Source organism: Lepeophtheirus salmonis, chromosome 5, assembly GCF_016086655.4.
Source record: "Lepeophtheirus salmonis chromosome 5, UVic_Lsal_1.4, whole genome shotgun sequence".
Taxonomy (NCBI): Eukaryota; Metazoa; Arthropoda; class Copepoda; order Siphonostomatoida; family Caligidae; genus Lepeophtheirus; species Lepeophtheirus salmonis.
The window spans coordinates 52,346,247-52,356,163 of NC_052135.2; the positions used below are offsets into that span (position 1 = coordinate 52,346,247).

Consider the following 9,917-nt stretch of genomic DNA (forward strand, 5'->3'; position numbering starts at 1 on the left):
CAAATATTTTTTTTAGGTGATTGAAACATGTATATTTGGGTGTGTAAAGTTAATTTTTTTTTTTTTAAGTCTGGAAAAATTTACATCTATAAAAGTAAAAAATGTCAGTAGGTACAGCAAATATGACAATAAAATCCCACCGATAAAAATTTTTGTATTTGTCTGAATCACAACTTATAATGTGGTTTAGTGACATCAATACATACTTTATTAAACGTACATGATTGTTTACACCTATTTAGTGCGCCATAAATTTTGTCCATCCAGTCAAATGAAACGGATATCAAGTAGAACTGAAATGCACATAATGCACCACCAAAGTTTTTGTTTTGGCTGAAAAGTGGTACGTTTTATTGAGGCAACACTAACTTAAGAACGTAAACAGAACCTTTTCTGAACTAGCATCCTTCTGTTTCTAATCTTTACTTCTTAAATTATTCTTGATATATGTATTTTTTATAGTATGACGAATTACTCTCATACAGGCGTAAATGGTTAAATTCTAAATATTCCACCTCTAGCGCTTCTGCCCCTGTTTTCAAGATACAAGTAACGACAGAAGTTCAATTCGGACATTCCTCATCTCAACCTTCTGCCAACTTAAGTAAAAGAAAAAAAGATGATGAAAATTAACTGAATTGTATATTTTTGATGTCAATCTGAATATTTTGGTGTAATTCATAATTATTTCGGGCAATGTTATTTGTCAATATGTAGGTATGTGCTAAAATTTGATTTAATAAATTTGGAATTTTGAAGCATTAAAAAAATAAATACATGACGTCGTCAACAATCTATAGAATCGGTGAAATTTTGGGATTTAATTAAATATTGTGATAAATTTCTTCAATTTATTTGCTTATTAGTTTTTAAAGTTTCATAATCAATTTTATTGAACACATAAATCAAAATTTAATACGAAAATTAGTAATTGTTTCGTTGATATAGTCAACTCTACCTAGAAAGATGTGGGTATCATATTCAATAATTACGATTTTTTTTTTGTACAAATGTGTATGAGCATGCTCACGTAAGTTCAAATATGAATGTATAACTCTAGAAATGAATCATGTACCTTTCTTTGTAAAAATATAAACATAGATTTTGCGGATCTAGCCATTCGTATTCCACCTGTTCTTGTTAAAGGATGTCCGAGAAAACATTATCCATTGAAGAAAAAAGACATTTTCGTGTTTCCACATCGTACTCCAATTCAGAAGATGATGATTTCGGATTGGAATAGGATGAAGAATATGTCAAACCCCCTAAATCAAGTTCTTCTGAGGACTATTTGGAAGTTTTTGAAGAGTTTATCAGTAAGTTTTTTAATCAAATACCATTACTCTCATCTTTGACTAAAGCAATCAGGTGCACTGTTCGATTTGTCCACATTTCAGAAAACGTGTCGAACAGGATGTGATGATTTTCCAGAAGCCCTCTGATCCATAAGTGACCAAAATCGTTCTAGGAACTACTTTCCTGAACAAAATAAACAATAAATAAGAAGAATCCCGACCAATCGATGACAACATCGACGTAGTACCCCGTTAAACCCTCTATCATGTTATCAATTAAGATGTACGGTACATCAGCTGTTCATCTCAAAGGGACAACTTCTAACCCCGTCAAACAGGGAGAAATGGGTCTCTTGAATTAAGGCTATGATCAAGTTAAAACTATAAGCGCCATTAAATGCTATATGAAGCAATTTTTTGAATAGACCAAAATAAAATTTAGCTTTATTTATAAGAATATTGGTTTAAAAATAACATTATTTTTTTTTCTTTACATAAAAACTCTCAACAGCTGGCACATGGGGAAAACTAATATTTTTTTGAGGAAGGGTTGTTGGAAGGGGGTGAAGAAAAGAAATACATAAGTATATTTGAGGGAGAGGGGTTTAGTTATTATTATTTGAAAAAAAAAAACAAAAACTGTTTTGTTTTTTTAATGACACAAAATACAACTGTTTTTACTTTGATTAGTTATGAAAATTTGTAAATATTGTCTGGTAAAAGACATATTTTGTTAAGGAACTATGGTCAAAACACTTTAAAAAGTTAATACCATTAAAAGATTTAAATTTAATCACATCTTTATGGGTCGTAATTCCTAATTTGGAATTTATGTTTTAGCTGTGGATTTATATGAAATGAAACCAGAAAGAAAATCATTGGCTCAAAGTATCTCTCAGTAAGAGCAATATTATTTTTAATATACAAATAATATACCTTTGAACATAAACTAAACATTAGTTATTAAAAAGAGGTATTAAACATTGAAAACCCGTCTCATAAAATGATATGGAACCAGACGTTAGAAACATGATGCCGTCTATCAATGAAAACATTTATTTTTAGTTAATACTAATCTTTAAATAAATCATATCACCTATAATGAAAACTGATATACGAAAAAAAAAAATGCATGGGACATTTTGGGCTAATATTTCTTTTTCTGGTCGGTACAATAAAATTACTGACATAGGCAAAATTTGAGACTTCAATTAAGCGTTTTCACTGACTGCATAAATTCCATAATATTTGATGGAAACGTCATCTTGGGGCTCAAAGTTGATATTTTTACTACATAAAATAGACAAATTTGTAATAATTTTTTTTATAAAACTCCATCAAATAGCTTTAATAATAAAACAATTATCATCTGCAGTGAATACTGCTTCATACTAATAATAAATAGTAGTGTTTCAATTAAATCAAATACATATATACTAAAATGTCTAAATTTATATTTTGTTTTTTGATCGATTAAGGAAAAAAAAATTGGATCACTAGAGAAATTTACCTTATTCTTTCAATAGTAATAGTTAATTTTTATCTACACTATTGAAATTAGATTGCATTACGAGGTAATAAAATATTTGTTTTAAATTTTAGGTCAGATAATAAAACTAAGCAAAAGAGGGATACATTTTGGATTGACAGTAAGGTTTAATTCCTTTTATTTGTTGGTCCTATTTTGATATCTAATAGTTAACTCATTTATTATTCATGGAAAAAATAACTTCATTGTTATAAAACGTGGTTCATTATGTCCCAAAAAATGGCTGACATCAACTATGTTAACATCACGTGAATATGGTCTATACTGAGTGGTTCATTAAAATATAACACTTTGAATTTTACAATTCAACAAGATATAATTTATTAATTAAGCATTGAACTTTATCAAAATTAATACTATAAACAAATGGATGTTTGATCTCTATTAATAATTAATATAGCCACCCTTAGCGGTAATGATAGCTTACAGAAGGATGCAGAAGGCCTGACACCCGCTGTGTATATAGTCCTTTGTCATGGCGTCTCAGTGCTGGCTTACTGTGTGTTTGAGGTCCTTTGGGTTTAGATGATAGAAACTGCAGGTTGGGGTCAGAGCTGTAGGGGATACAAAAATGTCAACAAAAAAGTTCAAAAGACTCATGCAAGGGAAGAGATGTGTTTCTTTCATTGATGTTGTTAAAAGTGGCCTCTCCACCCTTTCAAGGCTATTCCCATTCACTTTTGCTCTCTGGACAGTCTGTTGTAAAATCCCAAGATAACTTAAATAGGCTCTCATGGACTTGAGGGAATTGACCTTGGCATTTTTCTTTTACTCCTCCGATCCAGTTTGACCTTTTTGACGGAGCCTTTTCTTCTGCAACGTTTTGGACTTGATGACGACGTGAATAGTGGTCCTAGAGATGCCCAGCTGCTTGGAGTGTGCGGATGGAAATTTGTCAATCACGTTCAAGTGTTATTTTCTCGACTTGTATGTCAGCTACAGAGCCACAATGTGTGTGGTTTTTTTTTTGGTTTTTTTTGTAAGTAATTGCTTATGCTATAATAATATATTACAATATGAATTAATTTCAATCATTCAACGTTCATTTTTTTTTAAATTTTTGAATACAGAAGTGTTGAGATTTCAATTGACCACCCGTTATATATTATGTAAAGCAATAAATGTGGATTTTCTCCGTTAATTGATTTTTGTTCAAGGTGCTGTAATAGGTATGTTACAAATTATGTATTGCACAAGGCATCATTACCCTTAGTCATTCAAGTGTTACTGCTGGCACAACAAAAACGAACCCAGCTCTACAACAAGTCACCAAAAAGATTTATATACCTAATATGTATGTTAACTAAAAAAAATAATTCGTCAAACACTGACATGAAAATATTTTGTGCAAAATAACCAATTAACTAGCTATGTTGTTCAAAATAACATATGTAGGATAACAACACATAAGATATTTAAATCCAATTTGATTTGTGGCATTCAAAATGTCTATGTAGATACAAAAACAGTAATCATTCATATGTACATATGTCTGAAGTATTCCAAATTAGATGTTTTGTGCCGAAACAAAGGGGTGAGGATCATTAAAAAAGGATCAATAAAGAAATATGGCTGAGGTCATACATGTATACTAGTGTTTGGGTTTCGGCTGAAAATATTTTTTAGTGAATTCGGTTCTTTAAAGAAGTTCGGTCTGGATCAGTTTCTAAGAAAAGTTATCTATAATTCATGTTGTTACCTTTATTGTACCGCTCAACTGTTCATCTGAAAATAAAGGGGGAAAAAGACCAAAAATCAGTTGGTAGTTAGCCAATTCTTCCCAACTATGAAAATTATGTTCAATGAATTGAAGGAATTGTTTGCACATTAACAAAACTAATTCAAATTTAACCAATCAACGTTCAGATCACTGATAAGGCGAAGAGAAGTAAAAATTTCGACAGTAAATCGGGTAGGTCCCCTAAAGAAAGGCATTGTTATTTCTGCCGTGAAGAGTGGAAAACCTCGTTTCATTTATGCTGCGAATGAGTAATAATTACCCCAGTCCTTAAGATATTGGATGAAGAGATCTGGATAAAATTTGATGTAAGACTGAGTCCCTCAGATTAGCTCACTGCAAAGTCTTCACAGTATAGAGATAGGTGGAAGATTGAGTGGATTATCTCTAAAATACAATGTTTAAAATAAGCCGTGAAGCACAGGAACCAAGAAATCCATTCGTGACTACATGATTACGTCAGACAAGCAATTTTAATACTTGATTCCTTTTCCATCAATGGGAAATACTAAAACAAAAGATAGGATTTATACCAAAGATTATTTGTTAAAAATTGCTCAATATCTTCTTTTTTGGATCTGCTTGCCTTATCAGATCTTTGGATCTGCCTGTTTTTTTTTTTTTTTTTTGAAAATAATGAGAAAACAGAGGAAGTAAAGTAATTCGATTTAATTATGCAGCGGAGCAAAAATTGAAAAAAAAACGAGCTACTAAATTGAATATGTGCAGTGGCCCATTAAAATATTTTAAGTGACAATGCATCCCATTATTTCTATAAGTTGGATATCCATGCTGTAGACATATTATTGATTACGTCATTTGTGTTTTAAAATCAAGAGATCGACCTACAATAACGTCAAATAGAGATGAATGTGTTGCATACATTATATTTATACGACTGACTAATCGGGATAGGTGAGGAAATTGGTCTTTAAGGCCGGCTTGTGTAAAGTTGGTCTATTTATTGCGACCAAAAAAATCTGTCCACGATTTGAAAAGATTACATTTTTGTAAGACAGAAAAGAAAAGAAAAATGGTCTGGAACAGAGTCTCAATGCTAATAAATATATTTTTGTTGATAGTGTGACATTTCAAAATCAAATCTATAACTTGATTTCCATGTATAGAATAATAAACGCCGCCTCTCAATAAGAATCTTCCGCAATGTATCATAATTTTATTTTTAAGGCACTCATTTTTTTCCCACAAATTTATTTTAAATAAATTATAATTGGAATTTCCGATTAATTCTTTCGAATACATGGATACGACATTATTAACCTTTTATAGAAGGAACGTACTCACTAGTTCGTACAACTCTCCTACATATAATTACGATTTATTTCTTCTCAAGACTGTAATAAATTATCGTCAGAATGATGCCACAAAAAATAAAAGAAAAACAAAAATTCTAATCAAGTTTTAAAAAAAAACTTTACATTAAGAATATTGAACCAGGGAGCTATTATTTTATGAATTATAAATTATTATTGTTATTAGTATTCAGGCAACTCAATTATTCAAAATGAAATAGCAATTTAACATGATCATATTATTTTTATTCTAAGCTACTGAAGTTAATCATTTTTGCAATCATGTCTGTACCTTCACTCAAAAACATTATGTTCCTACTTATCATATGCTACGTTTCAAGGTAAAATATTGATAACATTGAAGACTCATGTGTATTAGAGTTTGGTTTCGGTCTCAAAGTTCTAGACCTGTATGAGACTGTTGTGATTTTTATAAGAATGAACAATTTTTGCAGAAGTTATTTCTAAGACGGTTCCAGGGAAAAAGTTATTTCGTTTAAATTTGGTCTGGATCAATTTTATAGATGAATGGTGGATGACGTCATGTGTGTTTCAAAATCGGGAACATAGACTTACAATAATGTCGTTTGAAGTTTATTGTGTTTTATATATTAAATTTGTACAACTCATAAATTTCGGTTCACGATTTGAAAACGATTAAATTTTGGTCTATGGCCTTACATCTTTGCTAGATTAAAGTATCGGTCAAAGTCAGTATAGAAAAAATCCTTTAAGATGGAACGATGTAGCTCAATGGACAACACACTCAGTAGAAATAATTCTCTTGAACTCAATTTACCTAGGTTCGTGCCCCTGTCGTTCCTAAAGAAGGACATATACATATGTATATGGACTTCATAAACAATTCTTAGTTCATATTCATTAATTGCAATGCTATAATGCTTACTTATTCTGAATCAGTGCACTTCATCTGACCAATTCAGAACCAGTCTCAAAGAAAAGTTTGTTTAATTAAAATTTTTGTCATGTTCTCAATTGTGCTTCAAAATTGAGAACATTGGCCTACAATGATGTCATACGAAGATAAATGTGTTGCATAATTCATATTTGTACAACACATAATTAATTGATGAAGAAAATCGATTCCATAAATTAAGACGGGAAAAAATTGATTAAAGATTTGAAAACGATTTAATTTCGGTACTAAAAGATCCTTTTAGACCAAATTAAAAAAAATGGTCTTGTACCGTGTATTTACAAAAAAAATTTACGTGAGTAAAGCACAATCTATAACATAGGTGCAGTAATAAGCAATCCCTTATTTTTCCAATCTATTGCTTGAGTAACGCGTATCTTGCATTATATAAATTCGATCGGTTTATGCTGGATGGCGTTAGAAAGATAAGATTTTATATTAAATAAACTTCATGTATAGTTTTTGTGATTTTTCAATTTGATAAATGTGTTGCATAATTCATATTTGTACAACATATAATTAATTGATGAAGAAAATCGATTCCATAAATTGAGACGGAAAAAAAATTGATTAAAGATTTGAAAACGATTTAATTTCCATACTAAAAGATCCTTTTAGACCAAATTAAAAAAAAATGGTCTTGTACCGTGTATTTACAAATTTTTTTACGTGAGTAAAGCACAATCTATAACATAGCTGCAGTAATAAGCAATCCCTTATTTTTCCAATCTATTGCTTGAGTAACGCGTATTGTATCAATTCGATCGGTTTATGCTGGATGGCGTTAGAAAGATAATATTTCATATTAAATAAACTTCATAGATAGTTTTGGTGATTTTTCAATTTGGTATTTTTGAGCGGTTGTCATAGATGGACACCAGCAAAGACACCATATTTTATAGTTTTTTCTTCGATAAAGAGAAAAACGCAAGCAAAAGTGCGATACAAAGTATGCCTTACTGGTCATCAACAAAGAATGAAATATTGTTTAAATCTTCGTGCGTGTAAATCTTATAGAAAAGTATATGCTGGTATCTTTGATTGACACCTTATTTTCTGAAAAATATCTCCAAATAAAATATATTACTCCCTAATACGTTAAAATACGGTTCAAAATAGGGAAAAATAACAAATAAGAAAATTAATATCTTGCAGATTAACAACATATAATTATTTTTTAAACTTGTGCGTACGAGGATTTGGACAATTTTCATATCACTTGTCATGTCATTAAAAGAAAATGCAAGGATAAGAGTGATTCATTAATATAGCTGGTGAAGTTTGTCTCCCATAAAAATCGCTCTTTTTTTTTTTTTTTCTTTTTTTTTTTTTTGTAAAACTGTCATCTTGCTAACCATACTAAACCAGGATCAAATTGATGAGTACATACTCAATAAATAAAACATATTTTATTCAAATAAAAAAGTATCACAAGTAAGATTTTTTGATCTAATTTCATGGCTTCGGTGTCAGTACAGAAATTGCCCGAATCTATCACCAATATATAATTTTTTAATACTATATTTGATAGCCTATACAATTTCAATAGAGTCTAGAGCCTTTAAATATATATTTAACTTAAAGCTATAGGTAGTTATTAGTTATATTTAGTAAATAATTGTGCCGAGTAAAACAAAATATTTTGAATATAATATATTTAACAGATGAACAAGGAATTAAATGGATCAAAATCTATTTATTGCTAATACATTCATAAGTTTCTGAACATACCTTGGAACAGAGGAATAACAATAAAACAACCTCTCACTACAACGTTAATCTTTACTCTGATGATAGAAGTCAACAAAAAAAGTTTTACGTGGAATGTGAGTCCTGAGTAGGTTGACATTTTCAGAAAAAAATGGTTGTTAGTGCCAAAATAAATGATCACATTGAATTTAAAATTAATTATTTAATAAATATAGTGTTTCTGCCAATGATCCTTGTTTGAAAAATAGTGGAAAAGTCTAGTTATGTTGAGCTATATGATTTTCATACATGATTCATTCAACTCTACGATTAAATAGACTAACTTATACCTATGTATCAGTATGCATATATATTTAAATCACTAAAATATTTAACAAATTATGGATACTAAAAATAGCTCATAAAATTTAAGTATTCATTGACTAAGCAAGTATATTATAAAAAAAGAAACCCTGATAAAACTGAAAGAATGAAGAACGAACAATTCTGATTTAATCATAAACTTGTGCTCAAAAGTAGAGGCATTAAATCAATAATAATAATACTCATAATAAGGCAACATTATATTCATAAAATTAAATGCTTAAAGATATCTTCTTCTATCTCTCCAAATGATGAAATCTTTAATGTGTGGTAATGGGAATCTAGACTTTTTTCTTTCTTAAAGAAATTATACATTACATAGTTATACCTATACCTATACTAGTGTTGGGTTTCAAAATCCTAAACCGATCTAAGACCGTTCCAAACTAATTTGGTCCGGCAAATAAGTTTGGTCTGGAAAGGTACCAAGGAAAAATTTAGTCTAAATTGTTCTTACAAAAAATTGGACTCGATGGTTTCTCTTAAAATTTAGTCTCGACCATTTCTATAGAAGAACGATTCTACATCATATTTGTACTACACATAAATCAAGATAGATAAGAAAATCAATACATAAATTGGGATTGAACAGAATTTGTCAATATATTATGATCGAAAAAATCCCAAATGAGTTACAATAGGAATATTAATCAATCGTCCTTCGGAATTGATCACAGCTTAACAAGATATTGTAATATTTCAACCAATCAACGTTCAGAACACTGTTTAGGAGAAAAGAAGCAGAAACATTCAGAACTAACTATAAAATTTTGCTCCAATATCAATACAAAAAATCGGTTTTAATCGATTGACAGAGAATAGCAACGAAATCTGGTACTCTTAATTTATATTAGCATAATATATGTACAAAAAAATTTATCAGCAGATACAATCATTCAGAATATATGTATATCACTCAAATTAGCCTCCGCTGGTTTCAATAACGCCCTCTATTCGGGTCCTAAACTGAGCTCAGATACAGGCAACTAAAGTCTGATCTAAATTATTGCAT

At 29.9% G+C, this 9,917-nt stretch overlaps 1 long non-coding RNA gene across 1 annotated transcript; it reads left to right on the forward strand.

Annotated features, from left to right (window-relative positions):
• The first annotated feature begins 1,147 nt into the window (after positions 1 to 1,147).
• Positions 1,148 to 1,736, forward strand: LOC139905328 (uncharacterized). Its single transcript, XR_011779988.1, has 2 exons — positions 1,148 to 1,316; positions 1,369 to 1,736. It is a non-coding gene; the product is annotated as an uncharacterized lncRNA (long non-coding RNA).
• The last annotated feature ends 8,181 nt before the right edge of the window (positions 1,737 to 9,917 follow it).